An 11,052-nucleotide genomic window follows, 5' to 3' on the forward strand; every position below is an offset into this window, starting at 1 on the left:
TACCTACATTTTATTAGTAAAAATGCGTCTGTAACAGTAAGTGCGCAAAAAGTTTCCAAAAGGCGCAAAAAAAGTTCCCCAAACTAATTTCCTTTTCTCTTCCAACAGCAGCAGAAAACAGTCAGTTGAGGCTGAAACCATAATCGTCCCGCGCGCACCTTTTTCCAAACTTCATCCTAGCGCTTTAATTGAAGGGAAATGAGCGTTTGGACTCCCGCACAGACGCCGTGATCTGCGGGGTGATTAGCAGAACTGCTGACAAAACAAAAGGCGAGTGAACTCCTCGCAACTGTGAACACGCACGTGCGTGCTGAACAGTCATTTGCCCACTTTGTTTAGTGGTTCCATTCATCAAGAGTCCGCCGATGCTTCTGTAATGAACTGAAGAATACATCAGAGTGATGACAGAGGCTGTAACCTTTCTGCTCGGTTGCAGGTGCGACTCCATTTTTGTTAAAGTTGAGTTCACGGCTGTAGGAAAAAGGAACCACCGTCTGAGATTTTATTTTTAACGTCATTTACGCATGTAAATGTCAGTCTGGAGGACTTTCTTGTTTAAAGAAAAGAAAAAAATGATTTGTCTTCAGTGTGTGGGTAGAACTTTGCTCCAATGTTCAAATGTTTGTTGTTCCACTTATAATAATTATGAAATGTTACTATTTGAATACAGTTATTCATTGAATTGAAAAGTTGCAATTTTTTCTAAATGATTTTCCTGTTTAAAAAAAGAAAATAAACCAAATAATTGACTATTTTTTGTAAAAAAAAAGTTCTAAATTGTTTTTAGAAATATGTGTATTTAAAAAAAATAGAAATTTTATTGTGAAAAGCGACTTTTTTAACTTCAGAGTTAAGGTAACAATTAGCTTTGTTTTCTTTTTCTTGGGGAGAAGTTATAATTAACTAATAGTGAGTGTAAATGTAAATTCCCTGAGAGAATAATCAAATTAGTGAATGAAAAGAACCTCTGCTGGTTTTCTAAATACTGCATTTGTTAAGCGGTTCTGCCTCCTTTTATTGCTCTTGCTGCTCATTAACTCAGGATGTGTTAATTCTAAAACAATAAAAACGCCAACCTTACTGTAAAAGTGAATTAAACTCCTTATTTATGAAATAAATCTTTTGCATTGTTCTGTCCTTGTCCTCTGTTTACACCACAACGCAGACAACGGACTTCGGGGTTAAGTCCAACTGACACAAAAATGTGTCTGTTTCCAAGATGAGATCCTCCATAGCTCATAAAAATGTGCTCCTTTTGAAAGGAAAATCATCCCACGAGTGAAGCGACGTGGGTAAGAGGATCTGAGGCCACTTCAAAGAGGACTTTCTCATTTGTTTCCAAAAGCGAAGCCCAGACTCTCCGGCCGGATCGCTATTAAAGAGCGGCGAGAAGCGCTCCAAGTTCAGGACTGGCACCTTTGTTTTCCTTTTCCGAACACAGAACATCGATTCAACCAAAAAATACATTTAACTGTTTGATTTAGTTTTATTTGTAAAGTCTGTTTCCTGTTATAGATACCCCTTTAATGTAAGCCAATTCTCTATTCAGTTTTTTTGTGGAATTTCTCAAACACACACATTAACATCCCACATGGTGTTTTCAGTAACTGGAAGATCTCCCTCAATAAATCCTGCTTTTGTTTGTTTTGTGCTTTTCTACAAATGGCTTCACTAAACTTCAAAGGGCAAATGATTTTTTTTCGATATTTTACTCTCTGCGAGGCTGTTATTGTGAGATCATAATGGGCCAAGATGGCACTGAAAACTCCACACGGCTTATTTTTGGCCGTGATGGTTTTGTTCTTCCTGGACACTTACTGTAGCCATTAACCGTGACCAAAGAGGCCTTACCTTTCACTCTGTAATTCTACCCTTATGAAAAAAAGAGGATATTTTTTCTGGTTTTGAATGCAACCACTTTGTGACCAAACTGGAGACATTGATTTTGTCCTGAAGTAGTGCTTGATCTGGTTTGAAGTCCACAATTTGTTCCAAATGTGGCCTAAAACAAATACATATAAACATTATACTATACACAGACACAGGGAAATGGTCCACTTAGTGCTCCTGAGAGCGTCCCAACAGCACCTGGCACGCATTAGAAACTCAATAAGCAAAGTGGCAGACGTTTTACTGCCATATGGAAATTTCTCAAGCTTACACCTACCGAGCCCTCCCCAGACCCTCGCTAACCTCATCTATCCTTCCTCCCACTCATCTCGTGCCAGAACATCAGTGTTCCCGGCTTTCTCCTCGCAAATGAACACAGGCTTTAGAAACAAAAAAAAAAAGCACAACGGACTTCCTCCTCGTCTCCTCCTTCAGGAATCGTATGCCCGGACGCAGTCACCCCCTGAGTGTGTGTGAGACTCCTGCGTGCACACACAGCAGCCTGTGGCTCTTGAGTCTGGGTTCGGTCTGATAGCAGCACTAATGTGATGTGAGTGTGAGAGGATTGCTTTACTCTGGTGATATTAGGGGGAACGGTGAGATGTTAGTTATGTTAAAGTGTCTTTTGATGTGTGTGTTTGAGCGCTAAATGTGTGTGTGTGCAGGAACGAAGAGGCAAAAGTGTAGAAGTGGAGCGGGTGGAGGAGGAGCTGGTGGTGGGTGGCTCTGGAGAATCTCACAAAAGCTCAAAGCTGGAATCCAGGAAGAGAGGAGGTGTGTGTTTGTGTGTGTGTTGGACAGAGAGGGGGCTGTTCACGAGAGTTTTTAGGGTGGGGGTCTAATCCTCCAGGCCTTCACCACTGACCGAGCACTTAACACAGGATCACAAATTCAGTCACAGCTGAACCCCCCCACTCCCCTCCACATACACAAACACACATTCAGCTCCACATTCGCCGTCCCGCTGTTGAACCGGCCCCTCCGCGCTCTTTTATTCCCAGATTCGCCACTTCTGCCTCACAGCCAGCCACTGTCTGTCTCTGGTGGCGATCTCCAGCTTTTCATCACCTTCTCTAGGAAAAACCAAGAAAAGATATCCTCCACAGCCTCAGCCCGCTGCAGATTTATGACTCAGACTCCCATCACCGTGACCCTGCTGTCTGTGCGCAGATGAACACACCAACAGGAAGGAATTTTGGCAGACAGACAGCTCCAGAACTCATGTGAGGATCACGGTATCATGCAAGCACACGCATGCACAGCTGACAAACAGCCTCAGCGGGCAAATTATACACTGTGCAGACAAAAACTATGACGGGATTATGCATAAAAACTCAGAGTTTCACGGAGCACAGCAGGTGAGAATTCAGGCGCTGTGGTTGAATCCGTAAACGTGTTTGAGAGCCTTTCAAGTTTGTTTCTAAAGTAGGACTAGTGTCTACCGTATCTTAAGCTTTTAAGCAGTAAATGAGTGAAGTGAGTTGATCATATTCTTAGGAATATTATACAATTTTTAAATGTTTTTGAGGTTTTATGAAGTCACTTAATTTGCAAATGTTTTGACTCAAAAAATTAATTTAATTTCCTTGATAGAAAATCCAGGATAAATAGTAAAAGTGAAACATTTATTTGAGTGAATAACTGATATTTTTTTTATATTTGTGTAAATAGTTTTAATATATTTTTTAGAAAATAAACCAAAGACGTTCTTCACTACAGCCTGCTGCCTTTGATGCAACACAGGTTCTTCCAAAAAACACTTTTTCTGGTTTCACAGGTTCTTGACAAACCTTCTAAATTAATAACATAAATCTAAAGTCAAATCCAAATTCTTACCTACACCTAAATTTAGCCCTCCAAACTGAGAGTTATAGAAAAATAGTGTGTTCAAATTCGAACTTTACTCCCACTTGATGATGTCATCAACAGTCGCCTGTCAGCCAGGTTAGCACAGAGCTGCTAGCGCTCGGAAAATGCTTGACATTGGTTTTATAACTTTAAAAATTCATGCTAAAACACAAAGTCATTATTTACATTTAAATGTAAACTTCTGTGCTTCAGAGCACACCCACGTGAAGAAAAATGCTTCTCCTCGAGGTACAGTGTGACACGGTTTACCCTCGCGACGCAGGGCTCGTGATCCCTCTGCTGCGTGGGTTAGCCCTTAAAAAACCCCTTTGGACACCCCTACCTCTTCAAATGCCCCAACAATTGGAGGGGTATGGGAAGAAGTCACGGGTAGGGCAAGAATTCGGATTCGGCCTAAAAGTGTTCAACATTTTTTTTCTTCGTCAACAGTTATATTTGACTTAAAAATTTACATAATCACGTCTTCTTCAATCATATCAAACCAAATCAAATCATACTAAGTCAAGTCAAGTACAGTCCAGTCCAGTCCAGTCCAGTCCAGTCCTGTCAAGTCAAGTCAAATTAAATCATACCAAATCAAACCAAACCAAACTAAACCAAACCAAATCCAATTAAATCCAATCCAATTCAATCTAATCAAATCAAACTTAATTTGTAGATCACTTTTTCTTCAAAAGTAGCTCAATGTGCTTCACATTAAACATTTTACTACATTTTCAATAAAAAAAACAACAAAAGCAAGAATTATATATAAATATGTATATAATTAAACTTTATACTTAAGTGTGGAAAATCATGTTTACAGAGGACGCTACCACAGGATCCCCCAGATAAATGCTTTAAAGCTTTGATTATTAATATGACAATAGACTCCACAAAAAAAATAAATAAATAAATAAACCAGCCAGTGTTTACGGATGACATTTACATATTCAACTATGTGTTTTGAGCTCTTGCATTCACACATACATTTCTGAAATGATCAAAATACAGATTGTAGTATTAATGACTCCAATACTAAACAAAGACATGCACATGTGTAGAAAATCGAGGGGAAAATTATTATATATATAAAAAAATGGTGTGAAAAGCTTTTTTTCAGTAAAAAGAACAAAAACAACCCTTTGTTGAGTTCTCACTCAACCCATTCTTTTTTCTCGGATAAGTTTAAGTGTCTTCCTGCTCTTTCGACACCAATCCTCTGTTTGCTGTATTGCCACTTTTTGTGTGGCCTGGAAGGCAGAGTAGGTGGAAAGAGGTCACAACAAGTACACCAGCCAAGGAAACACTACAGTATGCTTCAGAGCTTTTCCCATTAACACACTAGAAATATCCCGGTTGCTGCCCACTACAACTGTCTCTAAAAATGTAAATGTAATTTTTTTTTTTTTCCAGTGCACAAACTATTTCGTCTCTGCTGCTGAGGTACGCTTGCCTACACAAGCTAGACTCTCAGAGCACGCTCTCTTCACACGTCAGCGGCTGAGCTGGAAATATCTTGAGCGGAACTTGTGCCGACACAATTGCTTTAAGTTCATAAATATTCAGGGTCGTTGCTGTGGATTACCTTCATGTTGGGCTGGGAAAGAACATCTAATTTTGTTTAACAAGTGAGAAATATACAGGTAGCACTAATTCCAAGGACAAAGCTGGGTTTGACATCGGCTGAAATCAAAGGTTCAGGATGAATAATCACCGGAGCTGGTCCAATAACAGAATGATTGATTGGCCCATAGCCCCTCACTGTCTGAGATAACATTGTTCAAAGTGTTCAAACACAGCATCAACACAGTGTCTCCCTCGTGGGCTCCATTCTGCCTCCATAACCGTAGTCTCTGTTTTGACCCCTGACATTTCAGCGTGTCCAGCTGCAAAATGCAGTTGCTGACCCCTGAGGGTTTGTAATAGTGGCAAGCAGCGGCACATGCCGTTTACTGTGGGTTACTGAAGGTCACAATGAAAAAGGCTCCAGAAACAAGCCTGGAAATGAACTCGCCCGGAGGAATCTTCTGCTGTTTGGAATCACATCAGAAATCCGTGATGGAGCGGTTACCACTCCAATACGTGATGCAGAAGACTCACTTTAAGCCACCGAACGAAGCAGAGGTCAAGAGTTTCAGTGTCAACTTTTCATGAGCATTAAATCACAACAAATCATCTCTTTTTAGTTACTGTCAGTCAAGAAAAAAAAGTGGATTTTCTTCCCCTTCAGTGTCCAGATTTACGTCAGCTCTCCCTGAGGTAGTTAGTCATGACAAAGCTTCAAACCACAGCAGCACATGGTTTCGGTTTAGCTCTTGCTACCATTCAACATGGCCCCCATCCTGCTGCACGCTCTCCCTGTACAATCGCACAACTTGCACATGACTTGTCATGGCCAAAAAGGACGGTACATAATGAAAAAAAGGGCTGTCTTTACCATTGTGCGGATAGGAAATGTCAGCTACATCCCTGAATAAAATGGAGGTCTGTGTTTGTTCTGCCTAGTGTCTAAAATTACTAAAAGTATTGTTGTTTTGCAAAACAGATATTAGTTAGTAAGTTACTTATGGTGTATTCTGACTAGAAAAGCCTGTTGGTCTTTATCAAGTCCTGAATGTCATATTTGGTCTGTATTCAGACCAACCGGTCATTTCTGTTTCAAACCAAAGCTTGTAAATGAAACCATGTGACTAAAGATCTCTTTGGTCATTGGACAGGAATTACCAGGGCGGGGCAAGGCAATGAGAGAAAGAATAATGGAAGTCCCAAGCTTGGCAATCCTTGTCGGGATAGTTCACTTATTCAAACTTAGATAGAATGAATTGGATGACTTGGGGAATTGAATTGAATGAATTAATTTAAATGAGTTTCCCATTTCAATGAGTTGCTATGTATCATTTATGCTCCACTACCATGTTTACATCCCGTAATGCCCGGCTACGGTGGCCATTTTGGTCCACTTGTTCTGCTTCGAGTGGAGACTGAGGAAACTTAGAGCAAACTGGAACTCAGTCCGATAGCAAATGAACCTAGAAAGATGAGTCAGAGAGCAGTTTCTGGTCTCTTGCTACGGTTCGCTTGGGTGTAATTAGACTGAAAAATTGTTCAGGATTATCGAGGGAAACTTTGATCAAGTGTGTCCTCTCTGAAAACACCTTTATGCCTCGTTTCCACTGATTGGTACAGTACAGTACAGTACGGTCTGACCTGATATGTTGAGCGGTTCCATTGTAAAATGGACTCATTAAACAGTACCAACTAGGGATGCAATGATACAGTTTGCCCATGGTGATATGTACCTCGATAGATAACGATACGTACCTCGATATGTACCTCGAATCCCTGCCTACTCTACACCTGGATTTTTTGCAGCAGATACCCTTAAGGCACCTCAGACTGGTATTGGATAAGTAAAATGTGTATTGTGAAATATGTATTGAATTGTCAAATGCATATTGGACGCTTCGGTTGTATACGGAATATTGTTGTATCCCTAGCACTGACCAATACCTTTTGGGGGCCCCCATTGGTTGCAGTGGAATGGAACAGTTGGGGCGGAGCCTCTGTAGCCACCTGTTGATTAGCAAAAAAAAGATGACGACATTAGAAAGCACAAATATAGCATTCATTTAAGCGTTTCCAACGTATTTAAGCAATCGGGTTTTTGCAGTTTCCTGTGTTCTCTTTTGGTCATGAGTTTTTATTGAAAATACATGCAAACAGCAGCAATGGCTGATCTGCGGTGGAACTGCAAACGTTCCTTTTCATCCTTGCTGAAGGTGTGATGCAGGGTGAGCAAGCGGCACGCTAGCGGTCTACACCACGCATGCGTCGTGAAAACTTAGTGGAAGAGGGGGCTTAACTGTGTGGAAACACTCACCAGAATTAACTGGACCGTCCTCCTTACACTCCTTACAGTACTGGTCCGCTCAGTGGGATCGAGGCCTTAGCGAGCCCTTAATGAGTTTCTTGGCCTCCTGGTTATCATGCATAGTAAGAAGGAACCTGGCAAGACTGTAGAAATTTAGAGTAAATCTGTGGCCAAGTTCTTGTTACCTCAGAGTGGGTTGTTAAGAGGTGTGCGTGCATGTTAAGTCCTTATGGTCTTTACATCTGTGTAATGTAACTAAAGCCTTTCATTACCCGAGCATGACGCTGCGTGTGTATAGCTATCAGTTTCACCCTCCAAACCACATGATTCTGGGTTATTAAAGATCCTACTCAACAAAAGATCACAGGACTTACTTTGACTGTCAAACATCAATGCAAAAGTGCAAGCATCATTTATGCAGTAATTTAAAGGGACTTAACAATGTTAAAAAACAATAGTTGCCTGTTTTTAAAAAAAGTGTCATCCCAAAAGAATGAAACTACTGGCATGTGAATGAAGTTTTGCTCATAAAAAAAGTGCTGCACCTTGTCAGTTATGCTCAAGACGGTCTCACGTTTTAGCTAAAAGGCTTTAGCTGAAACAACTTCTCAGTGTCTTTTGATTTGGAAGTTGTCTGGGCATCACCTAGAAAAATAAATCAGACTATTTCTGTTTGCCTCAAGGCTCCGACTCGTCCTTACGCTTACAAGCGATTACATCATTGTGTAGGGAAAGTATTGCTGCCATGATTAACTTTCAATAAATCAGATATGAGTCACAACAAGTGAAGACGTTTCAGTGGTGGGCAACTAATCCCTGATGATCACAAAAGCCTTTTGTCTGGTTTCGAAGGACATTTACGATGTTGGTGGGGTTCGTGACTGCAGATGAGAAATATTGTACATTTCTGACCTTGTGCCATCAATATTATAGGGACAAAAAAAGTGCAGTTAAATGAAAAAGAAAGTAAACCTGGTTTCAATGAGATGTCAGAACATTATAAAACACATTTTTCAAATTTTGTTAAAATGTAACATCACCAAGCACTAAAACATCATAAAAATTATCACAAAGGAGGTTTATTGTCTGAAACTGCTTCAAGACTACACTCCATTACCTTTATGGTATCTAAGATGTGTTGGATTTTTGAAAACTTGTTGCTATGCAAAGTGGGAACCCTTTAGTTTTGAGATTGAAGCCAAACAGAAACCAAGAAATATCTTCAATAAATTCAGGTTAGTTTGTATTATTATTTAATTTTCTATAAAAAAGTGCCTATTTAGATTATTTTACAACAATAAAATATCTGTGTTTTACCTGCTTTTATCCAAGTTGTACCACTTTTAGTGGCTCATTTTTCATTTGCTGCGAATGCTTTGATTGTCATACTAGTATTTTCTATGTTTATCAGATAATTTAATGTTGAAATTTTTCCAAACAAATGCTTTCTATTTAACATTCTGGCTAAATGGTTACAACCCATGTCCTATCCATATTTCAGCTGGATTTTAAATTGGTCTGGTGTAATATTGTGTGTTCCTATACACAAGATCTTTTTAAATATATTTTGTATTTCAAAGTTAAAGCTTTAAAAAAGCTCCTCTGTTTGTGATAGTCGAGTAGATCTTTGTCAATGTTTTTTGCACAGAGAGATATGTGATCCAACGGCATGCACACATACACAGACAAGCGGTTTGCACGTGGCAGAAGAGATGAATGGATGCAGTTGTGATGACACACACGAATGCACACAGACACACAACTGTACCCAGTCAGCAGTTGACAGACAGCAGCATACAAGAGGTGTTCAAGTTCACACACTATCTAAGCTTCAGTGTCATTTAGTCACACGGCTCCACCAAAAAAAGCTCATTGATGACGGTCAAGTGAACGTCTTAAATATTTTTTTCATTAATTGAGATAACTTTTTCAAATGTCAAGTTCTTTTTTGCAAACATAATAGTATTTCCATGTTTTCACAGACGCAGAGAAAATGATGAATTATTCTTTAACTGCGGCAGTTTCACATATCTTTATGACACAAATATGCACACTCATATACAGAGTCAGTCATTCTGACAGCACACACTTCATCCTCCCTCACTTCCCTCAATACAAACAGAAAACAGGAGAAGCTTTGCCAAGAAGCTATCAGTCAGAAAGAGTGCCTCAATAGTTTGTTATGAGCAGGTGAAGCTAAAAAAGAGAAAATGTGACAGGGAATGTTTTTATGAAAAACGGACTACATTTACAGCTGACAAAATGACGGCAGACATAATGAAACAATAACAGCGTCTGCAGCATCAGCCAGGTCAAGGTACTCCGGAGCTACAAGTGTGCGTCCACTGCAGATGTAGAGTTTGAAATCCTTTGCAATCTTATTGTTTTCTAAACGATAATTTCTAATGAAAATTGTGTTTTGTCACGACGGAGGACATAAGTATAAAAAAATAAAATTAAAATTGTGTTTCTGTGTATTTTTTCAAATTATTGTGAATCAGGAGATTTGATAAAAAATTCAATTTGAAAAAGCCTGTTGGAGCTACAATCGGACCACAGACTCCCTACTCCGCCCCATTCTGATTCATCCACTTGCAGACAAATAGATCTATTAACATCTTTGTTTTCATCATCTGAGCTGAAATCTCCCCGGGCTCCCATGGCAAGCATCACGGCTCTGATGCGACGCTACAGCAGATGACTCTAATTGGCTGCAGCCAACCTCGTGAAACTCACCAAGGTTCACGGGACAAACCGCCATTTATTACAATATATCAATAGCCCCAACTTCACAGAAAGTGCTGCGACTCAGCTCCACCGTCTGATGAAAATTTTAACCCATCGAAACAGATTTTGAGTTCCGGAGAGGCCAGGTCACAGAGGTAAGATGTGATCGTAAGCAGTGGTGAGTTACATAAAGTGTTCGGCGGTCACATCAGAGCTGTAACGCTTGCCATGAGAGCCCGGGATCTGGCTCAAAATGTACAGCTGGATAGCTCCAATGTTGCACCGGTAATGTTAGGTTGAGGTTGTGAGGGGCTGTAAGCTAGAGGGAGAGCGTGTAAACAAAAGGATGCTGGGAACTCCTGCCAACATTCCCATCCGCATCTCAGAGGCTAATTTCTGAATAAATAAAAGACCACTGAGGATGCTTTAAGAAAAGCTTAAAAGATGATAGATAGTACTTTAGCTGATAAGAAAGTACTTGAGCTGTTTGCAAACACTGCATCTATAATGGGAGAAGACAACTCAAGAGCCAAACGGATTCACAGCAGGCTAATTAAAAGAAAGACGAGACACTGGGAAGAGCAAAAGTGCGTGCGGGTTTACAAGAACAGCTAATTGTAAGTGTTGCATTATTTCAGTGTCTCCTGCTGTAAATCACCTATAGAGTGTTTAATGACTTTACACAGTGCTCTCTCTATCCAGTACCCCTCTCA

Source organism: Oryzias melastigma, linkage group LG4, assembly GCF_002922805.2.
Source record: "Oryzias melastigma strain HK-1 linkage group LG4, ASM292280v2, whole genome shotgun sequence".
Lineage (NCBI taxonomy): Eukaryota > Metazoa > Chordata > Actinopteri > Beloniformes > Adrianichthyidae > Oryzias > Oryzias melastigma.